General features: G+C 53.8%; 1 protein-coding gene across 3 annotated transcripts in view; it reads left to right on the top strand.

Annotated features, from left to right (window-relative positions):
- Positions 1-24,180, top strand: part of PEPD (peptidase D) — a 117,643-nt gene that overhangs the window by 53,374 nt on the left and 40,089 nt on the right. The gene's annotated exons all lie outside the window — the stretch shown is intronic.

Genomic DNA, 24,180 nt, shown 5'->3' with positions numbered 1-24,180 from the left:
CAGTGACTGTACCATCTGGAAGCTCCCCTGGGGAGAGGGAGGGAGAAGCTGCCATTCCCCCCCACACCCATCACATAGTAGGAAGTCCACGTTTCCCCCTCTGTGACATAGTAGGAAATCCATGTTTCATTTCTGCCCCAGTTCCTGGCACAGAGCTTCTAAAACCCTCAGAATTCCCCCAGTGACAGAGTCTGTTGTTCATAACTAGAGGCCCAGTGCATGAATTTGTGCATAGGTGGGGTCCAGCTGGCCCAACCCAATGGGGCTGATCGGGACCAGGCCAGCTGGGGGGAGGGGCCACCCAGCCCCGCCCTCAATCGGGGTTTGGGGGGCTGATTGGGAGTGGGGCCGGTCAAAGGGAGGGGCCACAGGCGGTTGGGGGGTACCGATCGGGGCCTCCATCGGCCAGTTGGCCACCGCAGTGCACATCATAGGTACCAGTTGTTCGGGCCCTTCCTTCATTCCAGTTGCTTGGCTTTTATATAGATAAGCCCCTTTCAGCCACACCTGAGTTTATGCTAATGAAGTGCTAGTGACTGGGAGAGAGGCTGGAGATTGAGTTCTGACCAGTGATTTTTTTCAGTTGTGCCTCCGTATGGAACCTCTATAAAAACTTTGACCCACAGGGTTGGTGAATGCAGTGGAGATGCTGGGAGGAGTGCTCCTAGAGGGCATCTAAGCGCCACACCCCTTGCCCCATACCTTGCCCTGTGCATCAGTTCCATCTGGCTCATCCTGAGTTGTAACCTTTATAAGAAAGTGGTAATAGTACCTGAAGCGCTTCCCTGAGTTCTGTGAGCCATTCTGGCAAATTATCAACCCAAAGAGGAGGTCATTGGAACCCCAGATTTAAAGCCAATCAGTCAGAAGTACGAGAGGCCTGGACTTGTTATGTCTGAAGCGGGGATATTCTTGTGGGATTGAGATCTTAACTCTGGCCGTTAGCGTCAGAAGTAAGGGGTAGGACACCAGTTGGTGCCCACAGAGAATTAGAGAGCGGAAATTAGAATTAGAGTTGGAATTAGAGTTGGAAAGCCCACACATTTGGTGTCAGAAGTGTTGTGAGTACAGAAAAAAGAGTATTACCTTTTACCCTCGGCCCCCGTCCCGATCCTGGACTGCCCTTTCCTACCTGGCCTTAGAGCTTGGCGCTGCCTCCCCTTGCCCACCTTGCAGGGCCCAAGTCTGCCTGGGTGCCCTCAGGGCCTGCGCTGCTTCCATGTCCCCCTCCCAGCCTTTCTGGCCTGCCCGCTTTGTCAGTACTGGATGAGGGCGAGGTGCAAACGGAGTCAGTGGTGGACAGCAAGGGCATTAATGGTCACCATCACATGGCTTGGGAGTAGGTGTCTTTTTCAAAGTCTAACCCTGAAAGGAGTCCTGAGCAGGGAACCTCTGGGTTTCTCCCCTCTTCCTCCTGGGGGGATGGAGCAAGTGCTTCGTCGGGGACCCAGGAGGATGGGGAAGGGCAGGCAGAGCGCCAGCCTTGGCCTCCCTGCGGTCTGCTGCAGTGCAGTATCTGCTCAGGATTCCCAGTGTCCTCACCCCCAAGGATCTGGGCAGGAAGAGGTCTGCCTGCTACCAGGGGACCGGGGGGGCGGGGGGAAGGGGGGGGGAGGCGGGGGGGGGGCCGCAGGGGTCTCTGAGATTGGCACTGTCCCAGGAATCTGGTCTCATCTTCATTGGCCTATAGTGACCCACAGTTGATGCCCCAGTGTGGAACCCTGCCGTCCACTGCAGCTGGCCGCCGTGTGCCCTATGCTGCAGGGAGCTGAGCTCCAGAGGTGACTCTTAGGAGGGGCCTGAGCTTTCTCCCGCACCGTGTCCCAGAACCCAACCCTGCTGCAGCCAGACAGGCCTGCATGTGAGCTCTGGGTCAGGGGCCTGTGGGAATACTTCTTCCAACTCCTTACCCTCCACCCCCTCAAGGTAATGCCAGTCTTTTATTTTTAATTTTTAGTAGGAAACGGCAAATACTGCTGCCGCCCCCAGAATAGTGTAATGAACCTCAGAGTCCCCTCCAGGATTTTTGTTTAGTTTAGTTTTGTTGGAATATTTGAGACCAAATCCCAGGTATGTCATTTCTCCTGTAAATGCATCAGTGGGCGGCTCAGTTGATGACGATATCTTTTTCCTTTACATAACGACCTTGTCATTATCACATCTAACTACGTTAGCAGTAGATCCTCAATATTACCAATATCTAGTCCATATTGGGCCAAAACTATCTTTTTTTGAGTTGGTTTGTTCAAGTCAGGATCCTAAGTCTGTGAGTTGCATTTGGCTGTTGTTTGAAGGCTGGCTGTTGTTTGAAGGAGGGTCTCTTTTAAGGCCAAGCCCTGGGAGAATACTTTGTCTTCAAACCCCTCAGCCTCTACCCCCTCCCCCATTCCTGGACTCAACTCACTGCTGCTGCCTCTGGGCCCAGGGCAGCTTTCAGAGAAATGAGATCGTGGCCAAAAGCAGCTGCCCTGAGGTGCTGTGTGGCATTAGTTCAGCCCGATGTGCAGGTGTGTGCACCGAGGTGCCCTGCTGTGCCTGTGCCCAGCTGTGGCCGGTCATGGGAGACACCGAGGGGAAGCGGTGCCTGCCCTCAGCCACGATCTGAGGGTCCCTGAGAGCTGAGAGCAGGGGGCTCCCGAGGTAGAGGGTGGGTGGAGTTGGGGACTGCTCTGGGGAAAAGCTGAAGTAGACATGATAAGAGCAAGAGACAGAGACTGTTCCTGAAGGACAGGTGGGTGGAGTGACCTTTTCAGACAGAGGTGTCACCCCCTGAAGATGGTAGGTTGTGCTAGGACATTGTCACATCCTGGGGTGTCCCTGGCCCTGTGAGGTGGCACATTGCTCTGTTGCTGCCGAGAGCTGGGTCAATTTTGTGGTCTCTGTCCTTGGGAGCCTGGAGGTTCTTCTTGGAGGCTCCACCTCGTTTACCTGCAGTGTCTGCCCCACAGCTGGTGGCAGGACACACATGTGCGTGGGTTGGATGGATGGACGAGAGAAAGAATAGTGTCCTGAGCTAGTTTCCTGCTGTCGCCTGTGCCACTGTGAACTCGCCTTTTCTTGACCAGGTGAAGAATATAAAACCTCATCCGAAGCGCTAGTTCCCCACAGGGTGCAGCCCTGTAAGCGCAGGCTGCACTGATCCCTGGGTTAGAAGAGTGTGCCTAGAACCTGCTGGACATTCTCCCGGGGGCATGGCCACCCCAGCCCCAGAACGGGGCCACGGGCAAGAAGGGCAGGGACTCCTGCGGGTCGGGACTGGAGCGAGGGTGGGGGCGGGGAAGGCGGGCAGGAGACGGGCTGGCGTTCTCCACGGCGGGCACACCGCCACCGGCACAGGGTGCTCAGACTCACTCAGACATGCTGGCTACCAGGAGACCACTTCTAAGATTTACGCTTTTAAAAATTTTATTATTGAAAGTTTGTTATAAAATCTTGAGGGCATGTTAAAAAAAAGAGAGTGAGCTGATGGCAGTTATTAAGACACCTCCTCCTTCGTGCTGTGCCTGTGAGTGGGGTTTCAGAGGGAATGAAAATCACTTTCCACAGTTGAGGTGCAGTAAATTGTGTTAAACCAATAAGACATTAATGTTTGGGTAAATCGGGCGCGAACAGCATCGGACTGCAGGCCCAATCAGGCAGGCCATTCTGCCGCTCATATTATTTAATGTTAGTGGCGTAACCAGCTTGTAGCCGGCTGGCATGGGGCTGGCAGCTGAATCAATTACCTGCAAACACTAATTTAGAGCATGCTCAATTGGCTGTGTAAGCAGGTCCCGGTTCACATTTGCCACAAGGAGATTAATAACTTGATGTTTTTGACAGCCTGGGACCTTAATTGAAATTACGCTCCTTCTCTCCAAGCTGTGAATGGGGCATTTCGGCCCTTCCCTGACAGCTCCTATGGGGATTGTGCGAGTCGTTTGAAAGGCAGAGGGACTGTGAGGTGTGCTGGGGACAGCAGGGCGTTGTCCTCCTCCCCGGGCTGGGATCCTTCTTGGCAAACACCCCAGGCCCATCTGGAGACCATCGCATGGCCTGGCCTTGGCTCTGTTCCAGCCCAGGCAGCAGCCCACGGGACACCTCCCGCTGCCTTTCAGTCGTTAATGAAGAACTTGCCCAGCTGTGCTCCTGGGGGATCAAAGTCTCCTTGCCTTTTCCTGCCCTTTGGTCCGATGGAGCGAGTCATGATTCTGTGTGTTCTTGTGCCCGCTGGACCCTGATTGGGGGTGGGGTATAGAGACCCAGCCTGGGGGTTTCTTCCAACAAATACCACTGCTAGACACACCACACACACACACACACACACACACACACACACACACACACCTCTCACCCATACCGCATGTTATAAACATTACCCACACAGACACATGCACACCCCACATACACCACACACACTCATTCCCCATACATATTCACACACACCACTCACATACCCCTCACACACTACACATACATTTATACATAACACACACACCTGCCACCACAACACCTACCACATGCATCACACCACACACAATAAACACCTGCACCCCACACATACACTCATTCTCCATACATATTCATACACACTACTCACATTCCCTTCACACACTACACACGCACCATATACAATGCCTGCCACACACACCTACCACATATATCACACCACACACACATAAGCACCCTCTACACATATGTACCCCACACATACCACACCACTCACATACCTCTTACACACACATTCACAAAACACAATACACAACACCTATTACATACTAGTACACCACACACACCACACATGTACAATACATACCTATACTCCCCTACACACATACACACCACACACATACCACTCACCCCACTCACACACTCACACATACCGCATCACTCACACGCTCCGCACACTCACACATCATATGCACACAACACGCACACACTCCACCCAAGCCACATGGTGCTGGGGCACATGGTTGGTCTCTCACTTCACCCACTCCAGGCAGCAGGTTGCAGAGCCCTTGCTGTGTTCTTGTTGAACAAGGCCTTCTTTTTCTTTTTTGAGGATTACAAAACTTAACTCCAGTCAGCATAATTGGAAGGTGGGAGAGTTAAAGGAAACCCACAACCCCACTGGGCCCTGGTGATTATGGCTGAGGAAGGCACGGGCAGTTGAGGCAGACAAGCTGCTTCTGTCCGACTTGCCCCCCGCCCGCCCCCCCCGCCCAAGGCCTTGCCCTGCACGGTTGACGAGCTTATCCCTCACTCTACTCCCCCCCACCCCCCCCCCCGCATCAGACTGGCTGCATCTCCAGCTGCCTCTCAGCTTAGCACCCTCCTCTTCCACCAGTTGGTCCCTCCTGGAGCCCTGTCACCACTAAAGGACCATCTCTCAGATGCCTGGGCCCTTCTCACTCTGGGTCTTGCCTAGAGCTCTCCCTGCGGGGCATGCTGGTCATACATGTCCCTGACCACAGCCCTCATGGGTCCTGCAGAGGATCCAGTTTTCATTGATGATGGACATCCGCAAGAGGCTCTCATCTCCCTCCTTCCTGGAGGTTCTGGAGATGTACAGCCAGCTTCCAGCCACTTGGGAGTGGGCAGCCTGGGCAGTCCTGGGCACCAGTGAGGCGCCCTCAGTTACCTGTCCCCATGAAAGTGCTAGAGTTTTACATGGGGCCTTTGGGGGCTTTGGGGCCTCTGAGACCCACACCCCTGGGTAAGAACAGATGTGATAGGCCTTCTCTGTGGGCCTGGTCACCGTCCGTGGGCAATGCCCTGTGACCTCCATCGCAGACACAGCCTCTCTCCGTTGGCCACTTTGAGGGGTGAGCTGTGGCATGGCTCATTCAGAAAGGGCCCTGATGCCCTGGCCCACGTGGCTTAGATGGTTGGGCGTCGTCCCGTACGCTGGAAGGTTGCCAGTTCGATTCCTGGTCAGGGTACATGCCCACGTGTGGGCTCCTTCCCTGGTAGGGGGTGTGCAGGAGGCAGCTGATAGATGTTTAGCTCTCACATCGATGCTCCTCTCTCTCCCTCTCCCTTGCCCTGCTTCCCTCTCTAAAAATCAACTAGAAATTCTATAAAAAATAAACAAAAAGGGGCCCCCAAGACCCCAGGTCTGGGTGTGGTGAAAGCCGCTCTTTGCCTGTGGTGTGAGCTGGTGCAGGTTTCCTGCCAGCGCTTCCTGGACTGTTGGAGACAGGCCACACGTTGCCCGCTGCGGGAGGGCTTAGGAAACCCCCGTCTGCACGGTGCCCCTCAGGGAGGCAGCCCGAGTCCTGCACCGCGGCCACCCCTCAGTGACTGAGCCCTTTCAAAGAGCCTGGGTCGCCTCGGTGGGCAGTTCCTTGGAGTTCAGAGGAGGCTGCACCACCCCGTACCAGCAGAACCATCCCGGTGCCCACCAGCCTGCTCTGTCCACACCACCTGGCATGAGGGAAGGGAGTTGCTCTCTCCAAGAAGTTTGGCAGAGCCTGGTGTTGGAGAGTGTAGCTGGGGCCTCGGTGGTGGAGAGGATGTGGGACTCTGGCTCAAAGCAAGGATAGGTCAGTTTGCCTCTAAGAGTAATTGAGAAATGGGCACATTTAGGGTGCAAACCAGCCTGGCATCCAGCCAGGAAGTGAGCAGAGAACCAGGGGAAAGGGCTTCCTGCAAATACGTACCTGGTCATCGCAGCTGTTGAGGACAAAGCCAATGGAAACTTCCTTCTCCAGTGCCAGGCCAGGGGGTTGCCCTTGAGAGAATCCTGTTGAGTGACAGTGGTGCCAAATGGCATCGTAGTGATTTGACTCTAGTGTTGTATCTTCGAGCCTGATTCTGACTGTTGATTTCAATAAGTATTCACCACCAGTTTAAGGAAGGAGTGTGTTTTCTCTGGCTTGCTAAGAGGTTTTCTTAGGAAAGGATGTTGAATTTTATCAGCTGCCTTTTTGGCATCTCCCGTGTGTGTGTGTGTGTGTGTGTGTGTGTGTGTGTGTGTTAAGCAATTAAAAAAACTTTGTATTTTAGAACAGTTTTAGATCACAGAAAGGTAAAAGAATACTAGACAGCTCCCACAGACCCTGCACCCATATTCCCCTACTGTTAACATGCTTATGATGCATTTGTCACAACTCATGAACTGTATCAGTACATTGTTATTATCTGAAGTCCACACTTCATTCCAGTTTCCTTAGCTTTCACTTAATGTCCTTTTTCCGTTCCAGGTGCCAGGCATTACATTTGTCCTGTGCCCTTAGGCTCCTCTTGGCTGTGACAGTTTCTCGCTTTCCTTGCTTTTGGTGATCTTGACAGTTTTCAGGAATACTGGTCGTATATTTGGTAGACTGTCCTTCCATTTTCGTTTTTACGATATTTTTCCACCTAACCCCTGTCTCCGTACTGTCATCTTCAGAGGGAAGTGGCTGCACAGACTGCACATAAGGAGTGGGGTTACGCTCTGTCTCCCCGGGGGAGGGGGAGCTACACACACTATTGGCTCTTCTTCCCCATTTATTTATATAGTCAACCACTTATTTACTTATATCTACATAGATATATATTTTATACTTTGGATTGTAATTTGATATTATGCTATTTATTTTGTTGCTCAAATCACCCCAGCTTTGGTCCCTGGGGACTTTCATTTGGCTCCTGTGTCCCTCTGACATCCCCTTCTTCCCCGCATCCTTTTGCCTTTTGAGCACATCCTTACTTTCTGCCACCACCAGATGCTCCAGGCTCATCTTGTCTATTCCCCACTCCAGCCCTAGAATCAGCCATTTCTCTGAGGAGCCCTGGTTCCTTCTATTGGAGAATGGTATTAGACACCAAGATTGGGGGCTGGTATACCTGAGATGAATTTCATGACCAGACTTCTTGGTGTGTGGCCAGCATGGCTTCCATGGCACACACTCTCCTTTGTCTTGGTAGATTACTATTTTAACAAACTGCAGGGTTGAAATGGAGAGGCAGTGTACGCTAGTGGTTAGAGCATGGTCTCTACTAGAGACTGGTGTCCTGAGTTTGAGTCCCAGTTCTGCCACTTGCTGTGCCTCAGTTTCCTCATTGGAAAAGGATAGTGTAGCACTTCATAGATGGTTAGGAGGGTTTGGTGAATTAATGTATGGACGGTGTATAGAACAGGGCCAATGACATCTGGTAAGCATTATAAATGATTGCTTTGTTGTTCATACTAGCATTTTATGTAGACTCAAATAGGGGATTGAGCTATACATTTTAAACTCTCTTTGCCATATTTTGAGATTATGATGAAAAACTCTCCACAATGTTATGTTTTCTAGAACAATTTAGAAAGCATAGATCTGTCTGTTCCTTGATGATCTAAAGAGGTCCTTTGATCCCATTAGAAATTGTGTCTTCGGGGAGAATGTCTTTAGTAACATTCCAGATTTTCCTGGGGGGTTGTTGTAATCTGACTCCATCCTCTTAGCATCAAAACAGTACGTTTGCCTGGAAGTTTTTATTTTCAGCAAGAATTTTAAACTTATTAGAATGGAGTTATTTTATTTTCTGAAGTACCTCCTCTTTATCTGTTATTGTGTTTCCTTTCTCATTCCTAATGTTATGTGTCTGTGTTCTTTCATTATAGCTTAGCATTGCCAGGCTTATATCAGTTTTGTTGGTCTTTTCATAAAATCAGCTTTTAAAGAAGCATTTATCAGCTCTGCTGCTTGTCTGCTTCATAGATTCCCTGTTTTATTAACTCCTTTCTCCTCCCGTCCTGACCTTCTTTTGAACATCTGTCTTTTACTTAATTGAATCTTCACTTATTTTCATTCTTTTGCAAGAGATGAGTTTTGCTAATACATTTTCTAATGCTGCCTCGACCACATCCTGAGAAGTTTGGATTGATTTGATATTTGACCTGAGGAGTGAACTAAGAACATTTTTTCCAACTCCCAGATAGATGTGGTTGTTTAACTGCCTTGGTTAACTTTTTGTTGTTAGTTTCTGGCTTTGTCACCACTGTAGTTAGAGAATGTAGTGTGTGTAAATTTTATTTTTCTTAATTTTGAGATTTTTTTGTTTGTGGCCTATTTAGAAATGTTTTTGCCAGTATTTTATGGAATAAAATTAAACATTTTTTGTTTTATTTTTAGAGCACATACTTTGGTGTACCTTAACCAGTTAACTGCCATGTGTCCAAAACGGAAGCCATCCCTCTACATGTCACAATATTTTGAATTTAATTTAAAAATCAATTTACAATGAATATTACAAAAATAAATATATTACAATTCGGGTGTTCTTGGATATTTTCAGCTGAAGATTCTCATGAAGAATGATTGTAAAATCGGTCAGGGCTGCCACTTAGGGAAAACATTTTTTTTAATAGGTGCACGTGACGTGTGGGGAAGGTCCGCCGCTTGCGTCTACGGACGCTTATGGCGCACAGTGGGTTAAATCATGTTCCTTACCCTATTCCAGTCGTCTGCCTCCTCTCTTTGTTTTGTACATTTATTCCAGTATTAGGAGAGGTGGTTTAGTGCATCCCCCTTTGTGATTCCCAATAGGTTTTTGTTTTATCCATTCCCACACCAAGTTGTTTGAAGCATTCGGGTTATGATCATTACATCTTCATTGTGCATTTTATCTGTTTGCAGCTGACACGAATGAACCCCTTTTGACCAAACTAACCCTTGTGCCTGGAATCTGGCTTTATTAAATGTTCTTTTCGTTGCATCCTTCCTGGTGCACCTTGCTTACTCCTCTGTTTTCCACCTCGTTTGCTGGGGACAGCTAGTTCCCTTGTTCCAGACCGAGCGCCTCCCAGCGCTGAGCGAGCTGTGGTGGCGTTTGTCCTGAGGACCAGCGCGCTGGCCTCTCGCCCGCACCCCGCGTGGTGCTTTCTGGTTTCTGTTCTGCCTTTCTGGCTTTTAAGCTTTTGTGTCGTTAGCAAGTTGGTGAAGTTTCCTTTGTTCTCTTTTATATACATTCCATTTTTGTTGTAGAATTATTTTTAAATTAAGAAAATACGAGCTGTATTTCTCTACATTTTCTATCTTTGTTAAAAAGTGAGGTTAGTGATTTCTCGCTTTGCAAAGTTAGAAGTTTAGCATGGTTTTACTCTTCTTCTCTGTCTTCCAGTTTTTTATTGAATAACTTCTCTTTCCACCATTTTCAACATTTGCGTTGTTTTAGAATCATTTTAGTAGCAGTTATTTAGAGGTAGCCCTGTCTTCCTGGGTCCAGTGGGAACCCCTGAGTTGTACAGTGTTTGCCTTCCTCCAATGCAGCGATTTGCAGCCTTTTCCGTCTCACGGCACACATGCACTAATTACTAAAGTTCTGCGGCACACCAAAAATGTATTCTATTTTTTGCTGACCTGACAAAAAAATTCAGTATAATTTTGACTCATTCACACCAGACAGCTATTGTTGTATTGTCTGTTGTCATTTTTTTTATTTGACAATCTAAGGGGAAAGAGGTCAGTGCCCCTGACTGAATAGTCAGGTATTGCATGTTTTACGAATTCTTGCGGCAGGCACACCAGGGTGCCTGCTACGGCTCATGGTTGAAAATCCGTGCTCTGATGCTTTGCTTTGACCTTGCACGTTGAGAGTCCTTTTGTTGCTGCCTACATGAAGGATGGCTTCACTGGGGGTTGAATCTTTGTTCAGTGAAACTATTCCCTCCATTGTTGCTGGGGATCTTAGGCAAATTCTCTTCATTCTTTTTTCTAGGGAACTTTTTTGTTTTCTTGCCTTGATGTTTAGAGAATTCTTTCTTTATTCTTATGAGTAACAGGATTTTCTGAGGATCTCTCTCGGTACTTTGGACAGCGAAATCCTGCCAGCCTCAAAGCCAGGGAAGTGGCCCAGGTGAAGATGGCCCCTTGAGAACGGGTGTGAGCTGGGTGGTGTTAACTCAAAGTTCTTTGGCCCAGCGGTCGCTAACCTTTCGGACCTCACGGGCCACCCCAGACCGTCGGTTGGCGACTGCTGTGTTAGCCAGTAGGCAGTGCTATGGAGGGCCATACACCTCAGGTGGCCAGACTCAGAATGGGGGCATTCTGACGTAGGCCAGTGAGGGGTAGAGCAAAGCAGTCACACCTGACAACAGACCAGATGAGGTGAAGGAGGGCACAGGTAACGGGTCCAGGATGTTAGCAACAGCCTGTGGAGGCAGGAACAACTTGGCAACCAGCGAGGCTGGTCTGCCCACAGAGGACAGGCTAGCCACAGTGGCCACTTGTACACCTGAGTGGGAGTGTCACACGCTGTGTTTCCTGTCTGTTATCCCACTGGCCACTCCCTGGGGGCAAGCATGTATCCTCGGCCGTGTTATCTGAGACTGTGATATAATTATCATGTCTCCCTGACAGATTCCACTCCCAGTCTCTCTGTGGCTCCCTCTCAGTTACAGGAGCTGTGCAGACAGGCTTGGGGTTGCCCCTGCGAGCTCCCATGATGGTTCAGGAACTGGCTTTTTAGTCAGAACAATGACACCTTGAGCCTTTTCTTTTCTTTTGAAAAAAAAAAATATTTTTATTGATTTCAGAGAGGAAAAGAGAGGGAGAGAGAGACACAAACCTCAGTGATGAAAGAGAATCATTGATCGACTGCCTCCTGCATGTCCCACGCTGGGGATCGAGCCTGTAACCTGGGCATGTGCCCTGACCAGGAATCAAACCACTACCTCCTGGTTCATAGGCCGACGCTTAACCATTGAGTCACACAGCTTGGCTTGGAGCTTTCTTTTAAATTCCTTTTTCAGCCCTGGCCAGTGTGGCTCAGTGTTGGCCCGCACACCAAAGGGTCTCAGGTTCGATTCCCAGTCAGGGGCACATACCTGAGTTGCAGGTTCATTCTCTGGCCCTGGTTGGGGTGTGTGTGAGGGGCAACCAATTGACCTGTCTCTCTCACATCAATGTTTCTCTCTGTCTCTCTCTCTCTTCCCCTCCCTCTCCCTCTCCCCATCCCTCTTTCTCACCCTCTCTCTAAAAATCAATGGAAAAAATATCCTCAGGTGGGAATTAACAACAATAAAAATAATTCTTATTCCACATGTTCTGGATCCCCTAGATGCCTGCTCCAAGCTCTTTTCTCTTCTCTCGTAATCTCTCTTGTGCATCAGTGGCGTTCTCAAGCTGACTTCCCGTCACTCCCTCACACTGGCTCCGCTGCCCACCGATTACGCCCATTTCATAACCTCGTCACACCTTTCACCTTAGAGAGCCCTTTCCCATCGTGGCCTGTTCCGTGTGCTGTCCGTCCTCATAGACCCTGTGAAACATGGGCTAGAGCAGGGGTGGGCAAACTTTTTGACTCGAGGGCCACAGTGGGTTCTTAAACTGGACCGGAGGGCCGGAACAAAAGCATGGATGGAGTGTTTGTGTGAACTAATATAAATTCAAAGTAAACATCATTACATAAAAGGGTACGGTCTTTTTTTTTTTTTTTAGTTTTATTCATTTCAAACGGGCTGGATCCGGCCCAGGGGCTGTAATTTGCCCACGGCTGGGCTAGAGACTCTCCTTATGTTTCCTCCCATTTCCCAGTAGGAGGCTTGTTCTGGCTCCTTCTGCACGCGGACCCAGCGCTGTCTGATCATCCCCAAGATGCAGGGTACTGTTGAAATTGCTCAGGCCCAGAAAGGGCAAGGAGAGTTTGGGCTTCCTGTGGATTCACTGTGCAAGGGGAGCCACCCAGAGGAGCTGAGGAGGTGGGGGTGTGAGCCACACCTGGGGTGCGCAGGCAGCTTCCCCACAATGGGTTCCCTGCTTTGGCCACAGCCCATCAGATGGTCTGCCTTCCCCTGGGGTCCCTGTGGGTCTCCAGTAGCTTCTGTCAGGGTAAGGACTTGGTGTGTGTGTGTGTGTATGTGAGGGGGACCCCTGAGGTTCCCACTTCTCAGTCCCCAGGAGGAATTTTCTAGCAAGACAAAGGCCAGAGGCCATAGACTGGTAGCCTCTGGGCTGTTTCCAGTGCACAGGCCATGGCGTTTTTGGCCCATGCAGTGGGGGTTTTTTTGTTCGTTCTGAGTCAGTAATTAAAAATCGGGAGGCTTTTCCCAGAAAGTGAAATAGTAACCTGGGGCTGGTTTCTACAGAGCATCAGCCGGGGAGCTGAGTACAGGCCTTGGGGCACCCGGCACAGGTCCCACCCCTCCCTGCCGCCTCCCTGGCACTGAGGCAGACCTTTTAATCACCTTTTCATCCCTCTCATGCCATTTGTAGTTGAGTAAGATTTCTCATACCAGTGCTTTATCAAAAGAGAGGGAAATAAAGATGATTTAAGGGTCATGCAGTTCAAGAAGAATGGGAGAGCCATGGGGAAGACCGCTTCTCATGCCCCCCCCCCCACCCCCACCCCCGTTCCCTGCCAGGTGCCCTGCGTCTCGGCTGGCCCTGGCCTCACTCCCACTCTGGAATGGCCTTTCCACTTTCCCTACACCCCCTCCCCCACGGAACCCCATGCAGATGCGGGGGCGGGAGGAGGGTGTGGACCCGGTGCCGTCTCAGAGGGGAACCTGTCCAGTTTGGTTCTGACCCACAGCGGGCCCAGCGTCTAGTGAGGAATTCCGTAGGAGCCATTATTCGGTTTGGCTCCCAGAGCAGGTTTGGTGCCGGTTTTTAGAAAATTCTCATTCAGACCTGTAACATTCTGGTGCAGAATAATGTTCCCTGTGGGAGCAATTATTCTGGGCTGGGAGTTTTCCCTCCTAACTCTGAATTCTGTAGGTGTTGTGGAGGGTTTAATCTCGGAACTCTGAAAACCCGTTTCCATGTCTGCCAACAGGCATGTCTGCTCCTGAAGCCTGCAGGTAATTTGTGATGGAGCCACAGAGAAGGTTTCCCATTCAGAGGCCCCGGCACAGGCTCCACGGGGGCTGCTGTGAAGTCAGGCTTGAGCCCCACGCAAGCCTCCTGGCCAGGCCAGCCTCTGGCTGTGCCCTGGCCCCCTTGGTCCGTGGTGTGGAGGATGGGTGGTATGGGCCTTCGAGCTTCCTCCAGCAGTTGGCAAAGGGCAGGCCACAGTCCCAGCCATGGCCTCCCCACAGGGTGAGGAACGGTGCAGGGTCAGGGTGGCGGTCAGGAGATGGGCCCTGGCTGCTCTGCCCACTTAGCTCTCACGTGGATATGGGACTCTCCACACCCTGAGCTTGAGGCTCAGAAGAGATGAGGATGCCCAGGGAGCCAGGCTGCTGATGGCTGTGGGCACGTCCGGTGTTGGTCGCAGGCCTCAGGCCAGGGGTCGGGGCGAGCATGTTGTCACTGTGTAGTGTCCTGGGACCCCTCTAGGCCCCTAGCACTGCCGTGCCCCATGGTCTCCTCCTGTCCTCTGCTTCTCTGAGCAGAATGAGATGATGGCCTCTTCCCTGGGTGAGGCCTTGGCCCTGGGCTGGCCTCTCTCTGCTCCAGCCCCTGCAGGAGCCTGGCAGGGGGGCTGCAGGAAATGGGTCTGGGTCTTGGTACTGCAGCTCACAGACCCAGCCGTGTTCATGTTGATTCCATCATTTTGTTAGAAAAGCCAGTTCGCAGCCGCGGAGCACCGGGGCGCACACCTCCTCACGCTGTGCGGCAGTGCCCTCCTGGGCTGCCCTCTGTGAGTGTGCCACACACAGTGCCAGCCCGGCGGTCAGCACTGTGACAGCAGTTTGGGGCCCCATTTGTGAGTGGCAGTTGCTGACCTATTCTGGGTCTGGGTCTGGGCCTGGGTCAGGGTCTGGGTCAGGGTCTGGGTCTGGGCCTGGGTCTGGGTCTGGGTCTGGGCCTGGGTCAGGGTCAGGGTCTGGGTCTGGGATGGGCCTGGGTCAGGGTCAGGGTCTGGGCCTGGGTCTGGGTCTGGGTCTGGGCCTGGGTCAGGGTCAGGGTCTGGGTCTGGGTCTGGGCCTGGGTCTGGGTCTGGGTCTGGGTCTGGGATGGGGCTGGGTCAGGGTCAGGGTCTGGGTCTGGGATGGGCCTGGGTCTGGGTCTGGGTCTGGGTCTGGGCCTGGGCCTGGGTCTCGGTCTGGGTCTGGGCCTGGGTCTGGGCCTGGGTCTGGGTCTGGGATGGGCCTGGGTCAGGGTCAGGGTCTGGGTCTGGGATGGGGCTGGGTCAGGGTCAGGGTCTGGGTCTGGGATGGGGCTGGGTCAGGGTCAGTGTCTGGGTCTGGGATGGGCCTGGGTCTGGGTCTGGGTCTGGGTCTGGGTCTGGGCCTGGGTCTGGGTCTGGGCCTGGGTCAGGGTCTGGGTCTGGGATGGGCCTGTGCCATGCCACGACCTTCAGGAGCAGCACTGTGGCCAGCTCAGGTGTCTCTCCTGGGCACCCTGCCTAGGGCCAGGTGCACGATAGCATCTCTAGCCTGGGGTGTCTGGGGCTTGGCGGAGGGCCCTGCCTGTCCAGCCCTTTCTCACAGTAGATGCCTGGTGGCCGTAGGGTCAGGGTCTGGTGGGCTTTGTATTTGCTGTTTTACTTTGTCTTGCTTTCATCCCAGTAGGAGAAGTGGGGTTTGACTGTTCTTCCTGGGCCTCTGCTGGTGTCTGTGGAGATGAGCCCACCAGTGGGTGGGCCCTGCCCCGTTGGGTGTTGAGTAGGTCTTTTGGGGGCAGGCGGCCTTTAGAAAAGTGGTACCGGCTACAGGACTGGGAAAGGAGTACCTTCTGAATACACAGTTTGCAAACGGGGTACCTCCTTGCTCCCATTAGCCACAGACACTGGCCTGTGTCCCAGGGGCCCTCGGCAACATTCTGCTAAGAGGTAGGAGGGACTTGACCATGACCTAGACAGCTGGTGCTGGCTGAAGCTGGACAAGTGTCACTATCCCACAGGTGAAAAGACGCACGAAAGAGTGCCCAGGTGCCCGAGTGAGTCTGGGGCCCCAGCTGCTAGCAGGACCCATCCAATGAGAAGGTGCTTTGCTCCCCAGTGTGGGGTTATTCAGAATAGGCTCCAAGCACTCGATATATTTTCAGCATGAGCTGGAGTCTTTGAACCATTTATCTTGGCAGCTCTTCTTGAAACGGGAAAGATGGAAATTCATCTAGGTGCTGAGAAAGGAGCCTGGGAGAAAAAAGTGTCTGGCGCTGCCGTGATGGGTGGTGTGCCTGGAGATAGTGCTGGTGGCTCAGGGATCAAACAGCTGAGCAATGGCTTCCCAGGAAGGACTCGGGGAATTCTAAGTAGGTAATGAGGAGTGACTTTCTTTTGATTTACAGCAAGACTTGGCCATCAATCTGTAATCCTTTGAAGAGGACAGAAATGAATCTCCGAGAGGCTGCGGTCTGGATGCCTCGGACTGGCAGTCCTCCCTGGGGGATGAGGGGCCTAGAACCTCAGCCAGGGACGGCCTGGGTGGGCGTCTGCTTCTCTGCCAAGAGGGCCCAGACCTCCCCTGGCAAGTGAAAGGGTAGGACCCAGTGGGTAAAGAGAAGTGGGCGGCAGAGCCAGGCTCAGTAAGGTGCCCCTCAGGTTTCTGCAAGCTGAAGTCACTTGACCAGCTTTGGGTGGCGAGTGGATGGAGATGCCAGCAGGGGGCCAGTGAGGAGGCTGCTGGGCCAAGCTGGGCAGCCGGCTGTGGGAGGAGAGGGTGGGGTGGAGGAGGAGTTTGGAACTGGAGCTGAGGACTTGCTGATGCACTGATGGTTGAGGGGGAAGGAAGAGGAGGAATGGCGGTGAGTCCCAGGCTTCTGACTCGGCCGCCTGGTGGTGTTGGGCCGCGCTCTGCCGACCCTGTCACGCTTCCCCCAGCGTTCCCCTATAGGCGGGTGTGGCACTGTGTTCTCCTACCACTTACTTCTTTCTCTCCTGCTTCCTGCCTCCCACTCACTGTGTTTCCTGCCTAAAGTGCAGCGGCTCTGCCTTTGGGCTGTGTTTTTATGAGAATGGGCAAGAGACCCCCAGGACCCTGGCACTGCACTTGTGGCTGGCTGTATTTCATGTTCCACCTTGAATGTGTGTGCGGTGTGCATACTCGTTAAGAAGGCCCCTTCACTCTGCCTGCCTGTGGGGACGAACACACACACACACACACACACACAGAGAGAGAGAGAGAGAGAGAGAGAGAGAGAGAGAGAGAGAGATGCACGCTGGTTAAGCAGGCCCCCTCATTCTGCCTGACCCGGGGGCACATGGGGTGTGTGTGGGGGGGTGCACGCTGGTTAAGCAGGCCCCCCACTCTGCCTGCCTGAGGGCACATGGGGTGTTTGTGTGTGTGTGAGGGGGGGTGCACGCTGGTTAAGCAGGCCCCCCACTCTGCCTGCCTGAGGGCACATGGGGTGTTTGTGTGTGTGTGAAGGGGGGTGCACACTGGTTAAGCAGGCCCCCTCGCTCTGCCTGCTGGGGGTACACAGGTGTGTGTGGGGGGGGATATGCGCGCTTGTTAAGCAGGCCCCCTCACTCTGCCTGCCTGGTGGCACATGGGGTGTGTGTGGGGGGCGGGGGGCGCACGCTGGTTAAGCAGGCCCCCTCACTCTGCCTGCCCGGGGGCACATGGGGTGTGTGTGTGGGAGGGGGGGGGTGCACGCTGGTTAAGCAAGCCCCCTCACTCTGCCTGCCCGGGGGCACATGGGGTGTGTGTGTGGGGGGGGGGGTGCACGCTGGTTAAGCAAGCCCCCTCACTCTGCCTGCCCGGGGGCACATGGGGTGTGTGTGTGGGGGGTACACACTGGTTAAGCAGGCCCCCTCACTCTGCCTGCCCGGGGGCACATAGGGTGTGTGTGTGGGGGGGTGCACGCTGGTTAAGCAGGCCCCCTCACTCTGCCTGCCCCGGGGGCACATGGGGTGTGTGTGGGGGGTGTGCACGCTGGTTAAGCAGGCCCCCCCACTCTGCCTGCCTGGGGGTACATGGGGTGTTTGTGTGTGGGGGGGTGCACACTGGTTAAGCAGGCCCCCTCACTCTGCCTGCCTGAGAGTCCACAGGCCCAGCCCTGGCCGTCAGTCCCCTTAGGCCCAAAGCAGGCGGCAGAGGAGCTGGGCCGGGAGATGGAGTGGTCTCATGACACCATCAGGGACAGGGCAAAAATGTGTGGTCCCCATCCAGGTAGAGGAGTGAGGAGCCAGGCAGGTTCTGGGATCTGGGAAATGACAGGTCAGGAACATGTGCAGACAGGAAGGTGGTGGTTTTGAAAGAGGGCACAGGGGCAGTAGGGACTGAGCAGTTCTTGGCCCAGCGTGTAAGACACAAAACCCCTGAGGCCAGGCAGGTTCCCTCAGTCAGACCACTCCTCTGTCAGCCCCTGTGTTTTGTTCAGCAAGCATTTATCAGGCGCCTACTGTATGCCAGACCCAGTTCCGAGCTCTACAGATGCAGCAGTGTCGGAGAGGCCCTGCTCCCGTGGAGCACAGTTCCTGGGGAGAGAGGCGCCAGCAGCAGTGCCCGCAGGCTTCCCTGAGATCAGACCACACGCCAGGCCGCCTGGGCCCTGCCCACTACTGCAGTCAAGTGAGGTACCACCCCCTTCATCCTCATGGCCACCCTCTGGGCCTAGGGGACTACTGTTACGCTTTTTTTATAGGCGAGGAAAGTGAGGAACCAAACAGCTAAGTAACTTGGCCAAGGTCACACCGTTGGTAAGTGAGGGAGCCAGGATTTGAACCCTGGCCATCAGCCCTCTCTCCCACGTTCCTCACTGCTCTGTCCTGGGGACCTTGTGTGATGGGAAGGGGCCCGCCTTTATCAGCCTCGCAGTTACAGTTGTACAGTGTAGGGTACCGGAAGGCATGGTTGTCTTTGGGGAAAGTTCTGGTTTTAAAAACAGCTATAAAGATACAGGACAAATACCTGTCACATAATGAATATGGTGACATATAACCTAATGCCATCATCAGGACAGAACCGGCCACCTCGAGGCGCGGAGGGAGATTCTGCCTCCTGGAGTGGAAAGGCTGCCTAAGAAGGGCAGGAGGCTCAACTGACAGCCCCCGCCCCCCAACCCCCATGATCAAGGTCAGCCTCAGCCAGGAAGCCCTGGACAGCTAGGGACGCAGGAGGGGGTGTGGGCAGTGGTCACCGGCAGGGAGGGATGCGCACAGGCGCGGGGCCCCGGGCAGCTTGGCGGGCACCCCGTAAATGCTGCAGAGGATGAGAAGGAACAGGGCTGTTCCTCCCTCAGGTGGAAGGAGGGCTCGGCAGGCTCCTTACTTAACACTTGGAGGATTTAGGCTCCAAAGAGCATCCAGCCCGGCTAGGGTCAAAGTTGTGCACATCAGAGCAAGGTCATGTGCCACCCCACCCCACCCCACCCCAGGGCTGTGAGCTTTTCCAGGCGGCCTCGCTTCCTGTGGATGTGGTCACCGGCCCTGGGGAGCCCGGTGGCCCAGTGGTTATCGGGGAATCAGGCCTATAGCCCTGGGCTGGCAGATAAGGGGTGTGTGTTAGTGTCGCAACGTGGTGCATGTGGCAATCGTTCACAAGTGTCCTGGGCCAAAGGCCAACCTCACCAGAGGATGTTAAATGGCAGGCGTTTCTGAAGGCAGGCTTTGGTGCCCTCTGAAGAGGGCTGATCTCTCTGGGCGCGGTGTGCCCTGCAGAAAACAGTCATCTCTTCAGGACCAGGACTTTCCTGAATGGTGTCCAGGTGTCCACACGGGCTAGGAATCACCTTTCAGGTTGTCCATTTCTAGAGCTTCGATTTGCCCCGGTTCAGCAGGCGGACAGATGCCCCTGGGCACCGCCTGTCCTTGCCAAGCAGACCACTGTGGGCACCCCACACTCTGGCCAATCTGCCGTGCCATTACGTTGGATTACAAACGGTTGTTGGGTACCGGCAGGTGCCCAGAACTGTTCCAGGAGAGACAGGGCAGAGGACACCCTGTCTGTGAAGCTCTGGGGGAGAGAGAAGTAAATTAGTAAAGTGTACAGCATATTTAATGGTGACAAATACTACAGAAAAAAGAAGGCCAGGAAGGTAAGAGAGGGAGTCTTGGAAGTGATTTGCAGTTTTGAACAGGGTGGCATCGAAGGCCTCTTGTAAGAGGAGTGGCGTAAGTTCCGGAGGGGCCCACGGCCCAGGCTTGGGGTGTCATGGGAGAGGAGAGGAACAGCTGAAAGTCAGGACAGGGACGGGGATGGGGTTGAGGTCCGAGAGGCGGGGGGCAGGTCCCAGTCTGGTGGTGGTGGGGAACAGCCTTTGGCTTGTGCTGAGGTGAGACTGCAGGGGGCAAGGGCAGCAGCAGCTGGAGCCCAGTAAGGAGGCCCTGCAGTGAGAGGTGACGGGCTCAGTGTCTGGGTGAGAAGTAGGCAGGTTTGGGCATATTCTGTGCAGGGCCTGGTGAACCCAGTGGCCCCGTGGTGATCAAGGCATCTGGGCTGCACCTGATTTTGAAGGTAGAGCCAGCAGGACTCACTGTCAGATCGGGGGTGACTCCAGGGTTTTGGATGTGAGCACCGGGAAGAATGGAGTTGCTATGAAATGAGGCAGAGAAGACTGGGGACCACCTGTGCCTGAGGTCGAGGCAGCAGTGGGAGGGCAGAGAAACCTGTGGGGAAGGAGTCACCTCCGGGCAGGTCGCTTCCGGGTCGCTTCCAGCCTTCTGTGACAGGTCCCACGAGATGTCGTTGGGAGTCTCTGTAAGTGGACCATTGCTGTGCTTGGGGAAAAGCCAGCATGAAATCAGAGAATGTTTCTTGGAACCCTGGCTTATGGCGTTTGCTGTTTGCTGTTTGCTGTGGGGAGTTGATGAAAGGCATTAATCAAGGCCCAGAGTGGCAGCACCTGTCAGGTAGTGCGCTGATTTCATCATAAGTAGGCCGACTTCCCAAGGATGGGGCTGGGCTGTGACCACACACACCTGAGCAACCAGCTGTGGTGCTCTTCGTCCGGTCGGATTTTCTCATCTGGGGAGTTCTTTTTGCTGAGCGCCCCCAGGAAGCTAAAACCAATGCATGTGCCCCAGGGCTGTTGCCAAGCAGCCCTAGTAGGCCCAGTTGCTGGGGGAGGCTTGATGGGTATTCCAGCCAGCCCACCCAGAGGCCAGCTTGCCCTGTGCCGGGCAGGTTGCCCATGCCTGGCCCCAGGGGAGAAAGGTGACCCGCCTCTACCTGAGGTTCATCCTCTTTAAGAGAGGATTTTGAGGGTCTGGTGCTCAGGGGCCCCTGGGCTTAGGTGCCAGCCAAAGAGTGGCAGGGGCCAGGAGTGCTGGAGCCCGGTGCTGCTGGTGCATTCTGGGGTGAGAGGTGCCCAGGTTATGGAAGCTCCAGACACGCCACGCTTTTCCCCACTCGGGCCATGACCAGTCTGGAGCAGCCCTTCAAACTCCACTGCCCTGTGCATTGCAGAGAACTGTGCCTGGCCCCTACTGGAGCTCAGGTCCTTCTTTGCTGGAACTCCCCAGACGAGAAAATCCGACCATTCCTGGTGCCTTCATTCCTGAAACAGTGGGGAGGGACCACACTCAGCCCCGGAGCTGCTGCTGGTTGAGGCTCCACCGTTCAGCTCCAGGAGAGCACAGCTCTGAGAGAATATTTTCCTCCAAGACAGCTGTGCTGCCACTGCTGTCAGCTGCGGGCGGGACGCTGTTTCCACCTTCATCACCCAGAAGCCACTCCGATCCTGGCCTGGCTGGCTGGACAGTGGGAGAATTCACCAGCAGGCAAGGCTGGGGGCATAGTGGGCCTGGCATAGGTCTTGGCCTTGCATGTAATAAGGCTAATGGGCCAGTGGAACCTTGATCTGCCTCTTCTCTTGACGCCCTGCTGTCTCTGTTTTCCAGCAACCAGAGAGCCAGGTCAGTCTGGCCCAAGAGAGGAAGCAGCAGAATGCTGTCAAGCTCTGAGCTGGGGCTGGATAAGGCGGGCGTGGTTCCCCTGCTAAAAGGGCACAGAGTGGGTCCTGGGAGAGTCGGGGGTGGTGTCCTTGCCTCTTGGCCCGTTCTCCAGGTCCAGGGAGCAGATGGATGTGTTCCCTCGGTACCCGGCTGAGTGTGCCAGAAACCCAGTGCCCCACGGTGGCCCTCGGAGATTCTGGTTCCCAGACTATCCCCAAATCTATTGGTAACATTCCTTGGGGCGTGTGTCTGGGCGCTGGGCCAGCTGTGAACTGGAGAGTTATTTCCAGCTGTCCAGGAGGCTCACTCACTGCCTTAGGCACTTCTCTCCTCCCAGTTCATGGTTAGATGCTTCACTACATTGTTCTTCCTGCATTCGTTTTTCTGCCCCTTTCACTGGCTCTTCTGTGACTTGGTTGTTGTTGGGGAGAGACTGGGTTACACCCCATGTGTTATCGAGGGTTTGGAACCCCACCTCTTCCAATGATGAGATTACATGACAGGAAGTGGCGAGGGTCAATGAGAAAACAGGCCCCTCACTGCACCACCTATGCACCTCCGGAAATCACTGTCCAAGTCGCTTAGATAACGCTTCCCCCTTTGCTTCTCCTGCTAACGCCGCTGCCTGCTCACCTTAGTGGGCAGTTTAGTTGGATTTATTCTGACGGGCTCTATGCACTTAGCAGTAGAAAAGGATATTTGTCATTTTGCTATACAACATCAAACACAGTGACCTAAACGATTATGACAACAGAGATTCAACCACAGTCTAAAATTTCAGCATTATTTATGACGTCTAGGGGTCCAGTGCCTACAGTGTCTCCTTAATCCAGTCTGTTGCTGGAGCCCTGGCTCCCAGGCCTGCCTGTGTCTGCGATGGCTGTTAATAACAGCTCCTCCCGGCTTCCTGTTTGCCGACGGAAAATCCATCTGAAGCTTTTGCATCTCATGTGGCTGTTAAAAATTGATGTTCCTTTATTGATGTAACTGGTTCCTGCCAACTACTTGGGGACAAATAAAAGTGGCTGAACTCAGAGACAGGCAGAGAACCATTTGTTCATGGAATTGCTGGCCAATTGATGTTGGTAGTTAAACAAACTATCATTTAAAAGAATCTTGAAAGAAAAAGAGTAGACTGTCTGAGAAGTTCATGTTCAGAGGGATTGTGCCAGGAATGAGATACAGCTGTTCTGAGGGTCAGGCGGGAGGGTGTCCCTTCTCCAGCCTCAGGGCCCCTCCCACTTTGCCTTCCCTGCTGCTGCCCACACGCCGGCCGCCTCCGCAGGCCTGTTGCTACTCTTCTCACATGCCTTGCTTCTCCACCTCTGGGTTGACCACTTGCTCTGCCTTTTGCTGCCGGCCCCCTCCTCCAGGAAGTCGGCTCCTGAGTCCCTTCCCTCTCTGTGGCTGTGCTTTCCCAGCACGTAGCTTCTTTGTCCAACTTCACACCGTTGCAAATAATTAGGGGATCTCTGGCTCTTCGAGGACTCAGGGCCCAGGTCTGCCTTGCTTGTCCATCCTGTGATCACAGCACTTCACAGCTGGTGCGCAGTGGTGTGCGATGGTGCTGCTGACAGACCTGATGAACGAGCCGCAGAGGCCTCCTGGGCACCCGGAGAGCTGGGTGTGACAGATTTCTCCCAACGGCCTCTCTTCCCAGCCCCCGGGATGCGGGGGGCGGGGGGGGGGGCGCTCCCAGGAGCACCAGCCCAGGCTTGTCTGCCTGCAGAATAATTACTTTGGACTAGCAACAAGTGTGGACGATCAGGAGGCAATATCATTGATTTTCCCATAAGGGTGCAATTTGTAGTAAGTGAGAGAACCTTCCTGACAATATCTCTCCCGTCTTCACTGACAGGCCCTTGCACCCCCTTCTGGGAGAGAAAAGAGTGTCTCAGGGTGACTTAAGCTGTGGCGGCCATTGAGGCCTCCCTAGTCCCACTGGGCTCATGGCCCAGCGTGGAGGCAGCGTCTCCTCAGCCTTGGGAGGACTGTGCCGTCTTGGTCAGGCAGGAACACCCGGGCCTGGGTCCATGGGAGGTGCTTAACTCCAGGTGGGGTGCTGGGAGCCCCTCCTCTCTCCGCTCATTCTCTTCCCCACCTCCTCCTCTTCTTCCTCTACCTCCTCTCCCCTCCCTGCCCCCTTGGAGCATCTGGAAAACAAGCTGTAAGCCTACGGGTCAGAGGGAGCTCTGGGCTGAGTCAGCCTCAGGCTTTTGCTCTTCTCCCCAGCTCCAGCACCTTTCTTCCTCCTCACCACTTCCTGGAGGCCAGCCCTCTTCCTCCTTTCCTGCTCTACCTCCTCTGACGTTTGTTGAGTGAAAATTCAGTGCCAGACACTAGGCTGGCAGAGGACCTGCTGAGAGCCTGGAGGGGACCCCCATGTGCACACTGGCTTTAGACTAGCACATGAGCACTTCAGCGGGCTGGTGTCAGAGCCGAGCAGAGGCACTGTGGGAACGCAGTGAGGGGCCCCGGGAGCCCTCTGCCTGCAGCCTTGGAGATTCTGCC

This window comes from Myotis nattereri (assembly GCF_964212035.1).
Source record: "Myotis nattereri genome assembly, chromosome: 15".
In the NCBI taxonomy this organism is placed as follows: Eukaryota; Metazoa; Chordata; class Mammalia; order Chiroptera; family Vespertilionidae; genus Myotis; species Myotis nattereri.
Note: the sequence above shows the minus strand (reverse complement) of the source record. Positions and strands in the feature narration are given on the sequence as shown.